General features: G+C 37.6%; 2 long non-coding RNA genes across 5 annotated transcripts; both read left to right on the top strand.

Moving 5' to 3' along the window:
* The first annotated feature begins 1,740 nt into the window (after positions 1 to 1,740).
* Positions 1,741 to 6,870, top strand: LOC110840367 (uncharacterized). Of its 4 annotated transcripts, none has more exons than XR_015537788.1 (4): positions 1,743 to 1,904; positions 3,805 to 3,897; positions 5,275 to 5,464; positions 5,872 to 6,870. It is a non-coding gene; the product is annotated as an uncharacterized LOC110840367 (long non-coding RNA). The 4 variants fall into 4 exon arrangements; XR_015537786.1 differs by lacking the exon at positions 1,743 to 1,904 and adding an exon at positions 2,790 to 2,912; XR_015537785.1 differs by lacking the exon at positions 3,805 to 3,897 and having other exon boundaries at positions 1,741 to 1,904.
* A 9,047-nt stretch (positions 6,871 to 15,917) lies between these two features.
* LOC110840368 (uncharacterized) lies at positions 15,918 to 17,442 on the top strand. Its single transcript, XR_002546851.2, has 3 exons — positions 15,918 to 16,332; positions 16,712 to 16,833; positions 17,409 to 17,442. It is a non-coding gene; the product is annotated as an uncharacterized LOC110840368 (long non-coding RNA).
* The last annotated feature ends 5,564 nt before the right edge of the window (positions 17,443 to 23,006 follow it).

Raw genomic sequence — 23,006 nt, 5'->3', positions numbered from 1 at the left:
TCAACGCTGTTGGTGTCTCCTGAGTCCAGTCTCACTTTGACCTTCTGCTGCATGTACAGGTTTATCTCTCCAATCAATTCCAGTTCTCTGTAGGATCCTCATTAATCTATATTAGTGTTTAGCTATTTTGTGTTCAATGTAATCTGTGTCATTTATGTCAGGTCTGAGCTGCATAAATGTGGCAGCCTAGTCTGTCAAGCTGACCGCCGCCCGGAACGTGGCGAAAGGTGGCAGTGAACAGCTGATCGTATGGAGTGTTATCTGTGTTACGGCAGGAGGAGGATGGGAGTTGTATGATGTTATATGATAAAATGATGTAATAGACTGTCACGGGCAGTTGAGATGAGGCGGGCTGTTTCTAAGTCGAAAGCGCATCTCATCTCAAGGGGGAGTGTTATGCCAGTCCAGGTCTGTGGTTCAATTCCCGAACGGACTGAAAATTGAGATGAGGGGTAAACCAGGCTTTGGCATATTAATCTGGATTATATGAACGAAGGAGGTGTGATTAGATGATACTCGGTACACCTCACTTCATCAAAATTTGAGTGATTTTATTAAATTTTGGCTTTGTCCAATGTATCACATTGGGAAAGAGAGTGGCGCCATCCTGGCATGTGAAAGTCTCTTCCCCCGACATTCGGTTTAGTGACCGTTGGTTTGGGGCGCCCTAGTAGGTGTGAAGTAACGATTGCCAGATGACCGCTGCTTCACTACGACTCGGACCAATGGAATTTGAATGTGGCTGTTCGGCACGTTTCCGACGTCATAAGTGACTTTTTGGGGGACGAATCGGATTGTCATATTTAATTCAAAATTCAAGAACAGTTACGTTGCGGGAATATAAAAAGCGAGATTGCGTTGGGGCTCCCTCTCTGAAACATCGGTTCTTCACGGCAAGCAGACAGTTTCTGCTCGATTCATCAAATTTCAAGTACAAAATACAACAGTTTGTTTCTTCAAGGCAATCAGACAGTTTCTGCTTGATTCTTACAATTATAAATACAACAGCCGAATCATCTCGCTACCCTACAATCAGAATAACTTATTGAAAGGAAATAAGATGTGAAATATTTCCAAGGTTACTTCGGTGTGGTCTGCAGTTGATTATCCCCACAGATTTCACGTCCTTGGCGCACGGCCACTCCAACTATCACAGTCCCCGTATAATCCCTGAGAGTCGGACAATCTTGCTCGCCGACAAAACCTACACCAATTATTATTCCTTATATGTTTCCGAATTATCCGAAGTTATATCAAGCTGTAACCGCAAGCAAACCGGGCACGCTACTGGGTTTGATCCCGGGGCAACCAGAGTAAGAAGAAAGCAGTCTGCGGAAGGACAGTTGCAGTAGTGCCGGAGATGTCCTGGAGAGGTTATTTTGAATTCCTTAAGCGGTGGTCGGTTTGATCCTATGCGGGTCGGTTATTTTGGATTCGTTTAAGTATGATTGGGATAAGTTACATTGTATTAGGTAGCGTTGTAGGTTAGGTTTGGTTGGGTTAGGTTTGATTTGGTTTTGTTAGGTTAAGATAATTTAAATTAAGTTAGGTAAGTTAAGGGTGCGTTATGTAAAGTTGTTGTTTTATGATGGGTTTGGTTGTCCTGGAGAATGCGTAAATATGGGCCGGCAACAATGGTCAGCTTTTATATGAACTCCTGCGTGCATTGTTATGTTACCTTAGAAACTAATTGTTAGTTATCTGTTTACTCGGCATTTTTGTGTTTCATTACTGCCATAAACAATCCGCTTTCGTTATTTCGGAAAGGGCTGAGCTGTGAATCGCTTGTAGACGAAGTGCGTCGTAGAGAAAATAATATTGTGCTGATAAAAACGTTTTAGAATATCTGCCATCTACTTTATCCATTTTAGATCGTGGTCTCCTACAATTGAACAAAGCTTGAGGTAAGGGATTCCTAATTATAATTATTGTTCATCACAGTTAATATTTTCATCTCCATTTGTGAATTCTAGTAAAGAGAATTAGGCTTGTAGGCAGTTTGTATTATCTTAAGGTACCGCAGCCAAATTTACAAAGCAATATTCCCACACGATGTGGCTCAACGCGTCCATGAATCTCCGTAAGATTTAGGCTCACACGATATAGAAATTGTTTTTAAGATTTTACATCGAGGTCGGAGTCGGTACATCTTTATTGACTGCGACTGCACCTAAAATTGCATCCGACTCCACAGCCCTGTGGAGAAGTCCGGGAGAATTCCTGAGTAAATCCTGGATAAGTCCTTAAGTAGTGCCGGAGATATCCTGGAGAGGTAATGCGGAGTTTCTTTGGTCATGGAGAAATCCTGGAGAAGTCCTGAAAGGTTATTTGGAATTCCTTAAGCGGTGGTGGGTTTGATTCTATGCGGGTCGGTTATTTTGGATTCGTTTAAGTTTGATTGGGATAAGTTACATAGTATTAGGTAGCGTTGTGGGTTAAGTTGGGTTGGGTTAGGTTTGGTTTGGTTAGGTTAAGTTTGGTTTGGTTAGGTTAAGTTCGGTTTGGTTAGTTTAGGTTTGGTTTGGTTTGGTTAGGTTAGAATAGGTTCAGTTAAGTTAGGTACGTTAAGGGTGCGTTATGCAAGGTTTTTGTTTTACGATGGGTTGGGTTGTCCTGGAGAATGTGTAAATATGGAACGACAACAATGGCCAGCTTTTATATGAACTCCTGCATGCATTGTTATGTTACCTTAGAAACTAACTGTTAGTTATCTGTTTACTCGGCATGTTACCTAAGACACTAACTGTTATGTTATCTGTTAATTCGGCATTGTTGTGTTTCATTACTGCCGTCAACAATCCGCTTTCGTTATTGCGGAAAGAGCTGAGCTGTGAATCACTCGTAGAAGAAGTGCGTCGTAGTAGATAATATTGTGCTGTTAAAAAAGTTTTAGAACTTGAACAAAGTTTGAGGTAAGGGATTCCTATTTATAATTATTGTTCATCACATTTAAACTTTTCATCTGCATTTGTGAACTCTTGTAAGAGAATTAGGCTTGTAGGCAGTTTGTATTCTTAAGTTACCGGAGCCAAAGTTACAAGACATTCTTCCCACACCATGTGGCTCAACGCGTCGTTGAATCTCCGTAAGATTTAGGCTCACACGATATAGAAATAGTTTTTAAGATTTTAATCGGTGTCGGAGTCGGTAAATCTTTATTGACTCCGATTCCACCCAAACTTGCATCCGACTCCACAGCCCTGTGGAGAAGTCCGGGAGAATTCCTGGATAAATCCTGGATAAGTCCTTAAGTAGTGCCGGAGATGTCCTGGAGAGGTAATGCGGAGTTTCTTTGGTCATGGAGAAATCCTGGAGAAGTCCTGAAAGGTTATTTGTTATTCCTTAAGCGGTGGTGGGTTTGATCCTATGCGGGTCGGTTATTTTGGATTCGTTTAAGTTTGATTGGGGTAAGTTACATTGTATTAGGTAGCGTTGTGGGTTAGGTTGGGTTGAGTTGGGTTAGATTTGGTTTGGTTAGGTTAAGTTTGGTTTGGTTAGTTTAGGTTTGGTTTGGTTAGGTTAGGATAGATTCAGTTAAGTTAGGTAAGTTAAGGGTGCGCTATATAGGATTGTTGTTTTACTATAGGTTGGGTTGTCCTGGAGAATGTGTAAATATGAAAAGAAAACAACGGTCAGCTTTTATATGAACTCCTGCATGCATTGTTATGTTACCTTAGAAACTAACTGTTAGTTATCTGTTTACTCGGCATGTTACCTAAGAAACTAACTTATGTTATGTGTTTATTCGGCAATTTTTGTGTTTCATTACTACCGTCAACAATCCGCTTTCGTTATTGCGGAAAGAGCTGAGCTGTATATCGCTTGTACAACAAGTGCGCCGTAGAGAAGATATTATTGTGCTGTTAAAAAAGTTTTAGAACTTGAACAAAGTTTGAGGTAAGGGATTCCTAATTATAATTATTGTTTATCACAGTTACAGTTTTCATCTGCATTTGTGAACTCTTGTAAGAGAATTAGGCTTGTAGGCAGTTTGTATTCTTAAGGTACCGGAGCCAAAGTTACAAGGCATTATTCCCACACCATGTGGCTCAACGCGTCGTTGAATCTCCGTAAGATTTATGCTCACACGATATAGAAATTGTATTTAAATTTTACATCGAGGTCGGAGTCGGTACATCTTTAATGACTCCGACTCCACCCAAAATTGCATCCGACTACACAACCCTGTGGAAAAGTCCGGGAGAATTCCTGGAAAAGTCCTGGATAAATCCTGGATAAGTCCTTACATAGTGCCGGAGATGTCCTGGACAGGTAATGCGGAGTTTCTTTGGTCATGTTGAAATCCTGGAGAAGTCCTGAAAGGTTATTTGGAATTCCTTAAGTGGTGGTGGGTTTGATCGTATGCGGATCGGTTATTTTGGATTCGTTTAAGTTTGATTGGGGTAATTACATTGTATTAGGTAGCGTTGTGTTTTAGGTTGTGTTGGGTTAGGTTTGGTTTGATTAGGTTCAGTAAAGTTAGTTAAGTTAAGGGTGCGTTGTATAAGGTTGTTGTTTTACGATGGGTTGGGATGTCCTGGAGAATTTCTATCGTATTCGTCCGGTGGTCGTTGGGACTTGCTGGAAGAGTCCTTGAGAATCCTGGAGAATTCCTGGAAAATTCGTGGAGAAATCCTGGAAATGTATTATAGTAGTGTGTGAGAAGTCTTGGAGACGTTATGCGCAAATTGTTTTGTCACGGAGAATTGGTGGAGAAATCCTGGGGAAGTCCTATATGGTCATTTGTAAGCCCTTAAGCGGCGGTGGGTTTTATCCCATGCGGGTCGGTTCTTTTGGATTCATTTAATTTGGATTGAGATATGTTACATTGGATTAGGTTGCATTTAGCGTTAGGTTAGGTTCTGTTAGGTTTATTTGGGTTAGGTTTTTTATGTTAAGTTAGATAAGGTTGTTTTGTTTTACGTCTGGTTAGGTTTTACCCTGAAGAATTTCTAGCGTTGTTCGTGGAGATGTCCTGGAGACGTGCTGGAGAAACAGGGCTGTGTTGTCAGTAATAAAATCCCTGACATCATTATTTTGTCCGTATGTTCTAACGTTTTGAGAAAGCAAACGCATTTCATCGCTTGCCGGCAAATTGCTACAGCTTTCTAACCTGAACTCTTCTATTTAAATGAATACCGCAAAGAACGCGAATGGTGGCATTTAGCGTGCATTATTCTGGCATTTATTTTTCTAGGTAGTAGATATCTTGTCATGTCTGTATGCATGTTTCCCCGCTACACTTCATGGACAAATTTCCCTTTTGCTTACTAGGTGGCAGTCAGTTCGTGAAATTCGGAGTACAGAAGCAACAGCAATATAAAGTGGTTAACGCAGATAATTCAATAAGCCACATACAAAGTGTGAAACATGCCTGCTGTTAAATCGAAAAGTAAAAGGAAGATGCCGGCTAAAAGAAAATCAACGAGGAAAGTTAAGAGTTGCGCAGTTTCTAAGAGAAAGTGTAAGTATAACCTCACTTATATGAATGTTAAATCTTAATATATTAGTGGTCGAGACTCATTTTAGGTGTTCTTGCATATGTGTACAGATTGGTAATCTACCTGAAACATATGACGTCCGTTGCATAAAATACGGATCAGAATCTTAGTTTTGGCATATTGGCTTGGTTAGTGTGATCTCCGAACACTCAGACACATTTTGAGATAACTTATCCTGTGATGCTCATTGAAGTTGATCTTCTTTGATTCACTAAAAATACATTGTGAATTTTGGTCTCTGAGGCCTCCAGATTGTGTAGATTAATTATGAAAACTTTGTTATGTCCGACATTAATAAGTGTTTATAACTGCTTGTGTTGGGTTTATAAATACATTCAATTTTTAAATGCTGTGTGATAAACTTTTTCAGGTCGCCCTAGTACTCCCAAAAAACCCAAAGGTCAGGGAGCAAAAAATCCTAAGAAAATGATTCCAAAAGCTGCAAAAGAAGCAGTGGAAGATGGATTGAAGATTAGTGCTATAGATGAAAAGACGTCGCCTGTCGCAAAGAAGTAAACTTCTGGTAGAGCCAAACGCAACAAGAGGAAAACGTGAATGTTTGGAATTTGGGGTGAATTTCTTCATCCAGATTACCATTTTCACCACTCATCAGTCTTTGTTGTAATATGCCTTACCAGTTTGAAATGTGTTGCATTATATTCTCTGAACCTCAGATGTAGGATTTAAACCGGTAGCACTGTCACAATTGTTGCCCATTGTGTACAATATGCAGAAATTGCTGGGCCTTGGTGTTGGTTTTTATATTAAAATTTGTTAACATTATTGCATAAGTATCTGGCATGTACTGTATTATAAAGGTTTTCATCACACTTTGATGTAATACTGATTAACAAATGTAATACAGTCTGTCCACAATGTCCCTACGGGGATTTGAAAAATTGAGCTAGTCACATGCGGTTTGCGGAACATTACAGTGAAACTCTGGAAGCTTTTCACTGACCTCAGTAGAACGTCCAGATGATATTCGAGCTCTTGTCATGTTCTGTTGAGCATGTTGGCTGGAGCAAGTCCGTTAACTGGTGACCTGAAGACCAGTACCTGGAAGGCGATCTCGGCTATTCCACAGAACATGGCAAGAGCTCGAATTTCGTCTGTACGTTCTCCGTGCTACCTAGGGAGCCTACATCGAGGTCTACTGAGGTCAGTAAATACTTCCAGAGCTTCACTGTAATCTGCCGCAAATCGCATGTGGCTAGCTCAATTTGGTTGCCCGCCACAATTTTTCAAATCCCCGAAAAGACTTTGTGGACACGCTGTACATTTCAAATGTAATACATCATGAGATTTGCTGTATTGTGGGCTCATGATAAAATTTAATCATGCAAATATATTACTTGAATTGCTTGCATTTGAAATTGTTATTCTGTAATGTACAGTCAGTCCATGCATAGACATGCAACTGTTTTGCAATAAAAATATATCTTTAGTAGTACAATTTTTTAAGAGTTATGAAGTTCAGTACATTCAGAATATCTGTCTCTTAGATCAAGAATTTTACTTTCAGTACAGTTTGATTATTTTAACGTCAGCAGTGTTTTCAGGGCTTTAATATTTTGTTTCTTTATATGTATTCCAAGAGCCCATGTGTTTTTGTTTCTTTCATATGTCTTAATTTTCTCTCTGTTCTCAGTGTCTCTTATGTTTTGTTGTATTAGTTTTTTCTTTCTTTATTTTGTTTCCAGGTTATTATTATGTTTTTAAGCTTGTCTTCTCTGGTATACCTTACTTCTTAATAAGTCAGACTCCCCATTCTGTTGGTCTTGGCTTTAACTTCTGCCAGCCATGCGTCATGGCTTATACACAGTCCAGCTGACTGCATGATGCAGTAGAATACACCACGTCCACCGCATGACTTTAGATAATTTGTAACAACTTTCCCTGAATTAAGGTAGGATTAAAAAGTGGTGTAGGTTGGTGAAAAATAACATGCAAAAAATGTAGACAACGTTTTAAAGTGTTTATAATGATTGAAAGTGCAAAATTATTTTCAAATAAATTGTATCCAGAGAAACATTGATGTGTCTTGCCTTCGTCTTTTGCCTGGAGACTTTCGTTTCCAAACTGTGTCTTAGTTTAAGGTGTTATAATTGGCATCAGCCTTTTGATATGCACTACAGTAACTGGAGTCACAGTCTCATACGTTTGAGTTTATACAATTTCTGTTAAGGTTAATGTTCAACCTGTTTCAGTAAATTTACCAGGACAGAACTGTGCATTAGGAGTAAAAGGCATGGGAATCAGAGGGGATGATCAGGGTAGTAGATAAAGAACTATATACTGTCCAAAATATAAATATTATTTCTCAGTGACCACTTGTAGATCAGTCTACCTCTATTTACATGAATCCTTTAAAAAGTCATGTACCTCTCAGTCATGGTCTTTCGGGTTGTGATGCTGTGTGCTCTTGTATGCACCTACAAACAGCAGTGATGTTTAAGGGATTCATGTAACTAGCAACATTCCACGGCGTAAATTAATCATCTAGAATCTTTATTTTGTCATTTTGTGTCATAACGTTAACTTTTCTTACGTGTTTTCGAATCCTCTTTGGAAAAACTCACATTCGAGGAGTGTTAACTTTTTTAGACTTCCTGTGTTCGATACCACTCAGACTATTATGTTTGTGCGGCAAAATGTGGCTATGCACTACACTCGACGGATAGCGAGGTCAGCTCGCCTCAGGCGAGTTGACTTTCTGTACTGGTTGACAGAAGTTCACGTCGGTCGTATATATAAAAGAACTTTGTTTTAGTTTTCTCATTTTTAAAATCTGATGTTTCTATGCTGGCCGTCCTTCTAAATGAATTTATCTTACGTCAAACGTAGTGAAAATAGATAACAGAAAGTGAAAATTATTTCTAAACGTGCGTAGTGGAAATAAACAAAACAGATTACCTAAATTTTAACAAAAAATTTACCATTTATCTTTTGATGTATTGTTGCTGTTTTTCCTACAAAGAGCGCTTACCTCACAGACGACACAGAAACGACGTATGAAATCGTTTTTATTTCCCTTAGTGTCAGAGGCTAACATCAGTAATAAATTCAGGTCGTTTTAAAGACATGGGTGGCGAATGAACAGTAAATTTTATTAGTAATGGTTAGCAACATTTGTAAGCACTATCAACGAACATTATAATGAATATTGATTTGTGTAACTCAAAATAAATTGCATCTTTATCATATTGTTACTGCATTCTGTTTTTCCAAAAATATGTTTTTCTGATAACTTGATTAATTTTACGTATTTTCATAGCTCGACCACTATTCAGATTTTAAAACCACTGTCCAGTTCAACGCTAGTACACTTCCAGTCTTACAAGTTAGCATGATCGCCATTTTTTTATTGTTTGTTACAGGTAGATATAACATTTCAGTACACGGGACCCCGATGGCGCGAAGTTAATATAGTTTTTAAGAAGGATTGACTTTTATGTTCTCTAATATTGTATTTGAATTAGAGAAAAGATAGCACTTTTGATAATGTCCCAATGTAGGAACCCAGTAGCTACAGCAAAAAGATACATTCGACAAAATATAAGGGTACTATAAATGGTTCTGAGTACAATTTTTACAGATACTGATGACATTAATTTTATCTCAAAATTTTGCAATGTCATGTCTTACTTTAAAAGTCCTCTATATGTATTGAGCTAAAACCTTTATGATATAGTTAAATTATCCTAATAATATCGCCTATAATTTTCCCCAAATATTTCCAGCCTTCGTTTAGGTAATTCTTTTTTGTTTAATAGTTTATAAATTAAAATTATTTATGCTAGAAGACTGCTATTACTCATTGCTAAAACAATTTAGAAACACTGAAATGCATTTATTTTCTACAGATATGATATATGTAGAGTTACAAACTTATAAATGTCGCAGAAATTATTTTAAAGCAAGGGTCTTTCGTTTATCCAAATGCATTTCGCTTAGGTCTATTTGCTATAGGACGGTTCAGAGTTATTCTGAATTTCTTTATATAAGAATGTAACAGTGTATCGCTTCACTTCGTGCTCTTAACGTTGTGATTGTTTCTCTTGAAGCGGCTGGACTCAAAGTTGCTCCTCTTTTTTGAAAAAAAAAATACATCATACTGGTATTTTGACTTTTTATTCACGAACAAATTCTCACTGTCAGGCACTGTAACATAACACTTATTTTCTTAGTGTTAATCTCATTGCAGAACCTTCTTTAGTCTGGACCAATACTTGGTTACTGATTCCGATACAGTCGCTTTAAAAATTACAAATTTGAAGGAGGTATGCTGGCGTTGGCGTAGTTACCACGCCGTAAACGTGACAGGAAAAGAGTTTGTAGCAAGTTGCACAGAAATTCAATAAGCTTCTTTCTTGCACATTTGTCTCAGTGGTATTTAGCGAAGTAATCTGTTTCATTAGTGACCGAGGTACGTACTGCTGTCGGGATGTCACTGTCAGCCTGCTGTATTATGGTCCACTTTCGATGTGTAAGTAGATAAAATGTTGCTCCGAAATGTTGGTATCTTCCTACATGTCCACATGACGTCACAACGAGGGTGGAGGCAGTATGTTCCTCCGAAACGTTGTTTTCTACCTATAAATCCACACGGCCTTACAACCTAGAAGGCTGGTTCCATATTTGTGTTGCTTAGGGTATAATTTATTACACAATTTTTAGTTTTCTGGGTAATACTGATATGTTATTAATGTTTGAATTATATGCGTCATAAGCTAATGTTTTAACGCTTACTTAAACAATCTCCTGTTTCTAAAATATTGTTGCTTTTGTTAGTATAATTAGTCTAATATTCATAAACCGAAAATAGGACAAGAAGTGTTACTAAGACCAGTACTTATATTATATGTTACTAATTTACTTTTGAGTTCTGTGATAGCAAGACCCGAATTTTCAGCACCACTGATACCGAAGATTGCAACATTATAAGGCAACTATTAGCTGTGCCCATTGACCTCCAAACCTCAGGTCGTATTGTACCCTCCCATAGACTTTTTAGTCCTCGCTTTGTCATTTTCCAAGAGGCAACCCCACAAAACGTCCGTGTTTTTGTAGTATCTCCCCATAGCCTATTGCCAGTTCCTTGATTCTACTGTTCTAAAACATTATATGACTATGAATTAACGACGCTTCAGAGTTCATGGATTAAAAGGTTCTCCCCCCCCCCCCCCCAATTGATTCTACCAGGCCTTTCTCTATTTTATATTCTTCCCTCAAAGCAAAAGCCCGATTCTGACACAGTTTCTGTTTTGAATGTCTTCATCGTCAACATCTCCGACAGTTGACGCGAAGAAATAAAGATAATTGTTTAGTAACAATGGTTTACGTAATTTATTATTTTCCACATTTAGTCGTGAACCTCATTAAGATTTATTACCGTTTTTTCAAGAAAAATTTTGTTATATTCTTAAATGATTTATTAAAAGATTTTGTTGCTTGTTTTTGTTTCGTGTTGTTCTTATTTTTAGGTTTATGCTTACTTCCGTTTCCCTTTTTAACAAATTCTTATTTTGTTATGAAATATAACACCAGTCATACGGAGAAAGTGAAATTTCTTGCTATGTCACTTGTAACGAACATAAGTTTTTAATCTGCGTTACCTGTAGTGAACGGTTCAGAAACTGAAATGAACGTTGGTTGAAAGGAGGTCCGACATATACGACTACATCGTTCGTTTGTTCGCTTTTGTTCCTTTTTACGTGATTGGAAAACATCAGCCTCACGATATCATTGTCGTTCGGTCGCTCTCTCATCTACCTGGCGCGGTTTATGATGACATTTTTCCGTTCGTGAGTAGAATTGAAACAGGATATTGCTCGTGGGAATAGCTACATTGTTCCTCAGGTCTACTTCCTGCTCTGTCAAGTTTGTTCGTCAGCTAGAAAGAGTGAGCAAACAACCTTCTTCAAGAATTGAAAGGATAAAGTGGGCGTTTCCTACTCCTCCTTTGTCCACTGCAAGTCACAAGTAACTGTAAATGAGGCATAGTAAGCTTGCAATAATTCTTATACAGTCACTGACGCAACATCGAGAAACCAAGAACATTTAACTGTACTTACACAAACTAGAACACAGTAGATAATTATAGGTAATGTAATCCGTGGATTATATTCTAGTGATTTCTTTTAACTAACTAACTAACTAGATGGCTTACCGAACCCGAAGGTTCATCACCGAATTAACCAAAGCCCTCCACCGGACCCTGTCCTGGGCCAACAAAATCCAGTTTCCTTCAACTCCTATCTCCCATAGATCCCGCCTGAGATTATCCTCCCATCTACGTCTAGGTCTCCCCAGCGGTCTCTTCCCTTCAGGTTTCCCAACCAGTACCCGGTGCACACCTCTTGTCCCATCCATGCGCGCTACATGTCCCGCCCATCTCACTCTTCTCGACTTAATCACCCTCACAATACTGGGGGAGCAGTACAGATTTTTAAGCTCGTCATTGTGCAGTTTTCTCCACGCCCCATCGTCTTCCCTCTTAGGCCCAAATATCCTCCTCAACACCCGATTCTCAAACACCTGCAATCTGTGTTCCTCCCTCTGAGTGAGAGACCATGTTTCGCACCCATACAAAACAACAGGCAATATTATTGTTTTGTATACTTTAATTTTCAGGTTCTTAGAAATCAGACGGGAAGACAAAATATTTTGGACTGAGAAGTAGCAAGCATTTCCGGAATTTAGTCTCCTCCTAACTTCCTCACAAGTATCATTTTGATTTGTTATTGTTGTTCCCAAATATTTGAACTTTGTAACCCTTTCAAAGGATTTATTAGCCACCCTAAGATAATTTTGCCCGCCTGTCTTCTGATGACGAGATACTAACATGTACTTAGTTTTTTCTGAATTTACTTCCAGCCCCACTTGTCTACCAGCCTCTAGTAAAACTTCTGCGTTCCTCTTTATTGTATTTATATCGTCCCCCAATAAATTAACATCATCAGCATATGCCAATAGCTGATGTGTCCCATTCAATTGCAAACCCTCCTGCCTACCTTGGACCTTCCTGATGGCGTATTCTAGCGCAAAGTTAAAGAGCAAGGGAGACAAAGCATCTCCTTGTTTTAGACCGTTCTTGATGAGGAATGTCTCAGATACATATTTACCTACTCGAATTTTGCTGCAGGTTTCATTTAAGCACATTTTTATTAGACCCACTAGCTTCTTTGGTATACCAAATTCAATAAGAATATTATATAGCACTTCTCTCTTCACAGAGTCATAGGCTTTTTTGAAATCTATAAATAACTGATGTACAGTCCCACCGAACTCCCATTTTTTCTCTAGTATCTGACGAATGCAAAAGATCTGATCAATCGTTGATCTGTTTCGTCTGAACCCACACTGATGATCCCCAATAGTTTCATTCGCATATGGGGTTAATCTTGCCAAAAGAATGTTGGATAGAATTTTGTATGAGGTTGATAGCAGCGATATTCCTCGGTAATTACCACACTCAGTCTTGTCCCCCTTCTTATAAATAGGAATAATTATGGATTCCTTCCATTGATGTGGCATCTCTTCCTTATCCCAAATTAACTGAATAAGCTTATGGATCCTCATATGCAACCCTTTGCCACCTGCTTTAATTAATTCGGCCGGAATCTGATCAATTCCTGGAGATTTATAACTTTTCAACTTCCCAATGGCTAGTTCCACTTCATCTAAGCTAGGTTCTGGCACCAACAGTTCAGCTGTATGCATTTTAATCTGTCTAATATCACCAGTATTATGAACATTTAAGAGCTCGCTAAAGAAATTTTTCCACCTATTCACAATTTTTATTGGATCTGCAAGCAAATTGCCACTATCATCCTTTACCAAATTGGTCTGGGGTTGATATCCTTTCTTAAAGTTATTAATGCCTCTGTACAGGTCTCTGATGTTTTTTTCCTTATTATTTGTCTCAAGTTCAGCAATTTTGCCCTTCAGGTATTCCCTTTTCTTAGTCCTAAAGGTTCTATTAGCCTCACGTCTCACGTTACATAGATTATCCGCATTTGTTTTGTTTGGGTTCTGCAACCATTGAAATTTTGTTTGCTTCCTTCGATCTATTAATTTTGAACATACTTCATCAAACCACGGTTTATTTTGCTTTCTCCTGTAGTATCCTAGTTTCTCTTTTGCTGAAATTTTGATGCAGTTTCTGACATTTTCCCACTCCCTGTTGATGTCCACACTTTCATTATCCTCATTTGTCTCTAAAATTTGAAACCTATTCGAAATTTCAACTTGATATTGTTCCTTTGCCTCTCCCTCACTTAATTTTTTCAAATCAAATCTTTCTGTGTCAAAATTTTGTTTAGTTCGTCTACTTACTGAAAGCCGCTCCCTCACTTTTGCTACCACCAGATAATGATCAGTGTCGCAATCTGCTCCTCTGAATGATCTCACATCAATTACATTTGTCTGCCTTCTCTTATCTACTAAAACATGATCTATTTGATTGTGTGTTCTGCCATCTGGGGAAGTCCAAGTGTATTTATGAACATCACGGTGTGGAAATTTTGTACTTTTTACAATTAAATCTTTTGACGTAGCAAAGGTCACTGCTCTGACGCCATTATCATTACTAAGTGCATGGAGACTCTCGCTGCCTATTGTGGGTTTGAAGACATCCTCCCTCCCAATTTTTGCATTGAAATCTCCTAGCAGAATTTTCATGTGATACTTGCCAAATGTATCAAATACTGATTCCAATTCTTCATAAAAGCTATCCTTGATATCATCGCTTTTGTCTTCAGTTGGGGCATGAACATTAAGGACAATGATGTCGCACCAACGTCCTTCCAAAATTACGTAAGACAACCTGTCACTAACAAATTCTACTCTCTTAACTGCTGCCCTAATTCTGCTATGAACAAAAAAACCCGTCCCTAGCTGATGATTGTCATTCCCCTTTCCATAGAAAAATGTAAAATTGTCCACTGGGATCGTGCCCTCCCCCTCCCATCGCACTTCCTGCACTGCCACTAAGTCTAACTTATAATTCCCTAATTCCCTACACACTGATTTCAGTGCCCCAGCCCTATAGAGGCTCCTAATGTTCCAGGTACCAAATCTCATGTCCTTTTTCAATTGCTGTGGTCGTGCCAAAGAGTCCGTCCTGATCCGAGGCTTGGTTGATTTTTTCGTAACACATATTTTTTTAAAGGTGAAAGGTTGTTAGCCCTACACCCAACCCCCAACCTGGAGGACCAGGGTATCACTCTTAGTCTAGCGCATCTCCTTAGACCTGTCCGGCTTGGGTGACCCTACCATGAGCCGAAGCTCAGGCCGGCATAGCACTAAGGGTCATTTGAGCACGCAAGCCTCCTCACCCGGCAGATTGCCTTCGACAAGGTGGTGATACCTTCGAGAAGGGATTTCTTTTAACACGACATATAAAAGTATCGAAGCTTGAACAATCAATTCCTTCATGAATTTCAGAAACCATTATATACCCCTACTATCCATCCTGTCGAGTTTAAAGTACTAAGTGTCAGAACTAATAAGATGAAAATATTAAGCCGTACTTCCACATTTTATCAAGCGAAAAGTGAATATATTATTTTATAAATCCTTGCACACGGCATAAAACATATTACATTTTACGTTGAAGATATATGCTGGCTTTCTTGTTACGCGATATTCTTCAATAAAATAACAGACGAGTGATGAAGCAAACTAGTTCAGTATTTACACGTTTATTTATATAGGGGAAGGCCAGTCAGCTGTTCCGATTGAATTATGACCGCTATTTTCTCAGTCTCTGTAGGCTAATACTTTTTTATAGTATGTTCTGTTGCTTTCAAATGCTATAAAGCTATACAGACTCCACAGTTTGAGCACCATAATGAAACTGCCGATAACCTAAGAGATTATTCTATACAACTGTTCACTTTTTATAACATTGCGGTTAGACTGTTCTTAATACGTGAAATAATCAAAATATTTACTTCGCTGTAAATGAAGTTACGTATTTAAGAATCGGCCAAAGCGAAGTATAGCCTTCAGCAGTACGCATGGCGTTGTCCGGAAATTGTGCTGTACGGTATACATATTCAAGATGACTGTTGTCTGGGATGCTGTGCTATGTGGTCTAGTAGAAATTGGCCGACATTTCAGAGGTAATAACTGCCTCTCTGTTGACGGAGACAGCCAGCAGCTCTAAAAACGTTAATTTCTACCGGACAACACAGCTCAATATCACAGAAGACATTTTACTTTATACTCGCCGCCATGAGGACCTTAAATGTTATTTGGTATTATATTTTTATAGATTTCACACAATGATAGGTTCATACATATTTGGAATATACTTTTGTAATCTAAAACCTATTTCTTTGATAGTATCAGCATTATAATCGATTCTTAAGCTGCAGATATTTTTAGTGTTAAGTGATTTCTGGCGATTATTGTGTGATAAACAGATGTAGGTCATAATCGAAGCTACTGTGGATTACGTATTTGCTATCAATTGACTTCTCTTTAATTTTCCCGCACTTAAGTAGAACTAGTTCATGTAATGGCGTCACACCTCTGGATCGGTCCTTCCAATTGATAAATGCAGGGCGACCCTCTAGCACTGAATTCCAAATGCCATTTCCAAGGCAGCTGCAAAAGGCGAGCTGACTATAGAAAGTGGGGGAGTGAGTGAGCGAGGCTGAGTCCCAGCGTGAGGTGATAACAGCAACATGACCACCATCACAGTGCAAGTAAATAGCTTCAGCTTTTCACCCGTTTCCATCTCAAACAAAGGGCTGGCCTTAAACAAAGAACTCCTCAGTTCACGAGGGAGAAGACGCGACCATGACAACGAATTTCTCTGGTTGGTAATTTTCCTGCTACAATAGAGGCAGAACGTAGATAATTGCAGGGTCATTTTAAGTCTATATGTTACACGTATAGAAGTCTTAGCTCCTTTAAAGAGATCCTATACGACTACTACTTGATAAGCCTAGCATTAATTTTGTGCCCAGGGTAGTTTCGTTATGAATTTTAAAACTGAATGAAAGACGTTATAAACCTACGGTTTGCTATTGCGAGTGCTTAACAGGTATACCAAAATGAATGCGTTCTGCATATAAAGTTACGATAAATATGAAATTCTAAAACACAAAGTTTTAGGTAAATGGACCAAATAACGGCAATGTCCTAAAAATGGGTACCCCTAAGAAAATCATGAAGATTGTTTATTTTTCCCGTAGAAAGCAGCACAGACTCTTCCAGACGTGCAAACGGATCGAGATTAAAGCACCAGCAGTTGTGATCACAGACAGGGCGATTCGACTTTTGTTTGTGCTAAGACGAAGGCGCTTATAATATTACGGTAAATGAATTTTGCCCTTTTGTAATAATAAAACGTGAATGAATCGTAACTTAAGTTCACTTCTTGATGACTCAACTCTGTTTTGCTGTTTGCTATCAGAAAGTTTCCTGTTAACATAATTTCAAATATAAGTGCTGAGTACCAAGTATGGGAATAAGACACCGATATTCGGCACTGTCTTGCTGAATATATTCTTACTACGAAAAAGTTTCTAGTGAGTGAAGATAAAGTGTTTCAGAAAATTTAATTAGAATATAGTGGACAGTTATCAGCGAATAATCGTCTAGAATCTGTTACTGCAGTTGAGAGAATTATGACAATTAAACAGCTCCCATTGATTTGTGTATATCGTATTTACTTCAATTATTCTATTTTTTGTATTAAGAGTTTCTAGGATTTAATAAAATACGATTTTATTAAACTGTCGTGTGAAAAATGTATTCTTTAAAATTCTCGACTCTACCCTTAATTCAATCATAATGCTCCTAATACTGGAAATTCGCCCTTATACTTTCTTGTATATTCTGTCTCTCCGACATATTTTACCTAATACAATCATATCCCTTCATTTCCAGTTCAATCAAGAAGACAACCCCATAAGCTGCACACACCATCTTACGTAGAAAAAGATTATAAAATACATCCAAATACTTTTCTTAGCAGGTTTTAGTCGTTAACCAAGCTAATGGATGTATCATGCAATGCTTTTAATACAAGATGAGCAAACACCTATTCATGTAAGAAGATTTCTAAAGAGAAATGTCTACTTGTGTCGTTTTGATTCACGCTTGATAAATCTGTCAAGTTGTCGATCCTGAAATGTCATCAGTTTTATTCGCCAGTGAAACTTCTCATTCTGCGCCTCAGTTAAAAATCTGTGTAATGGCAGGAGACAGCTGGTTCTAATTAGGTGTGTTTATGTAACGAGCTATTTGTCTTTGTCATGCGATCCAATGAGAAAGCAAGCCTCAGTTGCAACATGGCCAGATGTTATATTAGAGGCTTCTGAGTCAGTATAATCTGTAAAGTGTCTCAAATTTTGTGTTCTGTGCTTGGAACTTGGTGTAATTCCATTGATATGTTACATTGTAGTATTTCCTGTATTCATGTACTTAACGCAAGTAAATGTTCTCAGTATAAGAATACTACGTAAGTCGGAAAAAAAACACTTTTATGATAATGATTTATTATTAATGTTATTGATAAATTGGTGTGTTTAATTTGTGACGTTATATATTGTTCTTTGTGTTGTAAACAAGGGAGAAAAATAACAGTTTTACAGTGTGTGTGTGAAACGGTCCTTCACGTTTCAAAAGATTTAGCAAGTCCAAGGAGCGTAGTCGTTGTAAAGCTCAGCTGGTGAATAATTTCGTCTTTCATATAACCTGAAAGTTCCTTCACCCTATGACTCCAGTCTACACCATCGAGCCCTGTCTTCATATTTAAAAATTAAAAAAGAAAAGGTTATGTTAGTTATTAAAAACTCTAAGCACGCTGGCCTCAGTTTAATATCCTCTTATTTTTAATTTTGAAATGAATGGACGTTCCAAATTATTATTTCAAAGTTCTAAAGCGTTTATAGCAATACATAGTGAAGGAATGTTGCTCTGAATCTGATACTTGTGTAGTAAACTAATTTCATAAACTTTACAGCCATTAACAGGAGTTTTAATTGAGACAATTTAAACAACACCTTGTTCTGTAGTTGAAATAAACTTAAGAATTTATAAACAGTGCTTATTGAATGAAATAGGCCCGTGGGCTTATTTGATGTATCAAATTGGGAAGTGTGAAGAGATAAGATAAACTAATTATATGTCTTAATTTTAAAACGCCGTTACTTACAAAGGTTACATCTCTTTAGAACATGTGTTGAACGTTGCATCGTTTGAGCAGTAAATAAAGTGCCATATATATGTAAATGGTGCTTGCTGCCTCCATTATCAGGGCGTTTTATTGTTATAGTCCGCATATATACATATTTGTATGATACATTTCCAGTTTCCAGTGATCTCAATTACTGCATGGAATTGAAATCAATTTCTTCGTCGTATTATGTATCAAATTAGCATTTTCACAATCGTACGTTCAATTGAGACGATCTCTTTCTCTCGTAAGCTACCGTTGACTTTATCTGCTTTGTTGGTATAACCATTTCAGTGGTTTCTGTTAGTTGAAAATCTTCCAGGACGTTACAAACGGGATGGAATTTCAAATTAATTGGATCGCTTTTCGACCTGGTGAGTTATAGATTTCGTGTGCACGAGAAACTTCCTATGGCGATGCTATACCAACCAATCCATTATTGTGTCTTTAATCATGTTGTCTGTACGTAGTTACTCGGTAGTGATGCTCTTCTTGGTAACTCTTAATCACCAGTAAGCGAAGATCGGTGAAAGCTACGTTCACAGACGACTGAGAAATTGATCGTTTATGAATTTTTAGAATAGAGAGTTTTCCAGAATAATGTTACCACATTCATTTTGATTCTTTCGTCTTTTATTTATAGCACGTTAATAGCAGAATACTGTAGTGGTCATGAAAAATGTTAGTAGTGTCACTGTGATAAAGCAAACAATAAGTTTCTAGCTGTGTATTGCTATTCTGTTTACGTAAAATTACTTTCAATAAAGATTTTTGCAGTGTGATAGTATTATCCCGAGACAACATCCTGTTTCAACTGTTGATGTTATGCAGTGAATCGGACGTAAAGGAGGTGTGAGTATTCGGGCATTACTTTAAGTTTTTTTTATAATTGTCCTAATAAACACACAAATTACAATTATGACCCCAATGGAGTTAATTAGGAGGACTTTTGTCGTACGTTTCAGTGGTCGCTTCAGCTAATATTGTTGTATTATCTGCTGTGTGTACTACATTATTAAGAACGGTCAGTTTGCGAGAAAACAGTCGAATTCCTGATTGTGTATGTGGCAATTAACGCATTTTACGTGATCTAGCCTCCACAGTACTAAGGCTCATAGTCGGTTGCACAACTAAGTACACTACTGATATTATATACAAGAGAATTTGGCGTGTAATAAGGTTTAGTCTAGGTTAGTAACAATAATTAAATACAAAATAGCGTAATATCCTGTTCTGTGCCCTTCGTTTTATTCCATTGCCAGTTATGACTCCTTAGAAAGCTAATATTTATTCAGCGAATAAAGAAATTCCTCGCCTGTTGTGGCTTTGTTAAGAAGCTCGCCATTTCAAACAAATTTAAAGCTTGACACCGTACTTTTAAAGATATGCTTAAAATTATCATCCCATTTGCTTTTCAAGTTTTCTAGATGTTGATTAGTGAAAACTGACGTATATTACTCTGGTGCGAAACTCGTGTACTATGCACATGACGAAATAATTTAAACTGTCGGATGCCGTCAGTGGGAACACTTTACGTTTGGTCGACGGATGTTGTTGTTGTTGTGATGACGAAGGTGGAAGGTGAGGGGAATGAAAGTGGTTCCTTTACGTTACGTACGTTGAGTGTATGCACATTGCACCCAGAGGTGCAGGAAGCAGGTAGGCTTGTCGTTGCTTTTGCTAAGTGGCACTTCACGGAAATGTTGATGTACGAGAGAAAGCATTATGCTTATTATAGAATGTCATCTTATTGCAGTCACATTTTAAAGGAAAGGCAAATAAAGTAAGAAATTGGTGAAATGCACTGTGCTCTGAATCATAGTTGTATACATTATATGTGGGTCTTAAATACTAAATAATATTAGCAGACATTTAAAATATTTACATATATATATATATAAATATATTTTGAAATGTAACCTATTGACTGGTGACTGAAGATGACCCCTTGAGGCCGAAACGCTTATGGTCTGTAACATAGTACTGCTCAGTGTTAATAGTTGTTGAATATATTATTATATATTGAGTTGCTACACGGTATGAAAGATTTAAGATAAAGATATACTCAGTATAAAAAATGTTAATCCACCCTTGTGATTAAAATACCTCGCCATGAAAGCATATACTGACATGGAAGTAAAGCGTCATGCACTGTAAACCTCGATATGAGATTGGATCAGTAATCATTTTTACTCTCCGGTCGGGTTTAACCGAATTAATTTTAATACGCATTGTATAGTATCTTGGATAGAACCCAGAATAATCTCTGATATCGTAGAGTGGAGAGTGATTCTTCCTGTGTATGGAATCTAATTCCGGCCGTGAAGCCCTTAGTTGCCCAATTAAACGCAACAGCGTTTGATGTTATTTAAGTTGAGGCAATATGACCTCTTGTTTCGATGTCATATACTTGTGTTTTAGAAAATGGTTTAGTTTAGAAAAAGCATGAAAACTGATTTATCAGATTCTTATTTTTTTTTCAGTTTTATAAATAACGTTAGTATTTACATTAATTTGGTGCAGATAAAAATCTTTTGGTAAGAAATTGGCACTCAAATTCCTAGTCTTCTATTTTACCTGTAGGTTTGTTACTACTTGCACCTGATTCCACTACTAGTACCTGTCCTGAGCAAAGTCCACAACTCATCCTATTTCGTATAGATACACTTTAATAATATTCTCCTGTCTTTGTCTAGGTCTATACGCTGCTAACAGCTAATCACACTATATAGAAACTTACAATTTATTGAAGATTTCTGTCTTTGGGTTGTTGCGCTGTGTAGTATGAATCGCCCTGATGACGGAGGCAGTATGACCTCTGAAACGTTGGTAAACATCGACCAGACTACACGGCGCAACAAACCAGAAGACAGAAATCTTCGTACTCACCGCTGTGAAAACCTCAATTACTTACAATTTATTATTTGCGAAGGTAATCATTATGATCACATAATAAATTGTCATTATTATTAGTTTGCAAAATTTAAATAAATGTGTACTTTTGTGTTTTCTAGTTGGGGATTTCTTACGTCTGGATGAACTCTTAACTAATCTCTGCTAACAAGAGCATCTTTTAACATGGGTTAGATTCAGGAAATACCTATGGTGAGTGACAGCTAATACTCACATATTTATTAGTCGGTTTCTGGGACAGGTGACGCGCGTGGAAGTAAAAACCAACAATATATACTGCACGTATTTGAAAGATTTTAATATAATAATGATATCTGTTTTAATTAAATACATTAAAAAATGGTAAAGATGAATATCAGATTTCTTTTAAAGGAGAGACGTCTGTTGGCCGACGCGTGGCAAATTATCTGAGACTGTTATCTTGGCACACCAAAACAAATTTAATATTAAACATTTATTGGTTTAGGAGATGAAGCATACAGACACAGTAAGATTGACTGATATGACGTCCAAGTATGACCATTTCTCTTATTTTTGCCGAAAGTCAAAGACAAGAGCTTGGCTTCTGAGGCAACTCTGGTTATCGCTAGACAAAAAGAACTTTTCAACATAATAAGAAATATGAGATGTACTTGGATGTCACAGCCATTAGAATAAGATACTGTTTAGTAATCCGATAATCAACGTTTCTGTAAAACTATATTTTTTTTTGCGCGATGCGTTCCGAATTTACTCTGTCATTATCCGGTGCTGAAACAGTAAATTAATGCATTGGCCAATGATGCTTTTCTAACTTCGGATACTTGTTAAAGAAAATTGCGGGTCCCTTGGTGTCCATAATTGAGATGCGATGTTGTGGAAAGCAAGGTATACGTGATAGAACTATGTCCCATGGTCCCGTAGCGTTAAGATTACGGAACACTCGTCTCGTATTCATACACAAAATGAATGTGTGGTTTTCTGTTTTAATGTGAAAAAATGTTTTGACTACACGCGTGTCTAAAACTGCGCGTATGTGCTGCATTATTGCCGTACATATAAGACCCTGCGAAATAAGCCTTTTTGTAAGAGATGAGTTGACCCTTTAAAAATTACTGGTAACTTTATGTAGTACCTGCTTTAACGATCGGTAACTGCGCGCCGTACTTGGGATTTTGTGTGTAGTTTTTAGTGTAAAAAGCTATTATATCATCCAACAATAACCAATTGATATTTGTCATGGGTAACTGTTGTGTTTACTTTGTGATACTGACTAAATTAATTAATAAATATTATGCAGGCGAACGTCGAGTTCAAAGGGTTCATGAATAAACCAATATTGGCACATGAAGACCTCAATAAGCGTTTGTAAGTCTACATCACTGAAGCAAAGTTTACGATCATAATTTATTTTC

The sequence above is a fragment of the Zootermopsis nevadensis genome, unplaced genomic scaffold, assembly GCF_977971745.1.
Source record: "Zootermopsis nevadensis isolate Lab colony 2312 unplaced genomic scaffold, Znev_1.0 Znev_ptg000030l, whole genome shotgun sequence".
NCBI lineage: Eukaryota > Metazoa > Arthropoda > Insecta > Blattodea > Termopsidae > Zootermopsis > Zootermopsis nevadensis.
This window is presented reverse-complemented; position numbering and strand designations above follow the sequence as displayed.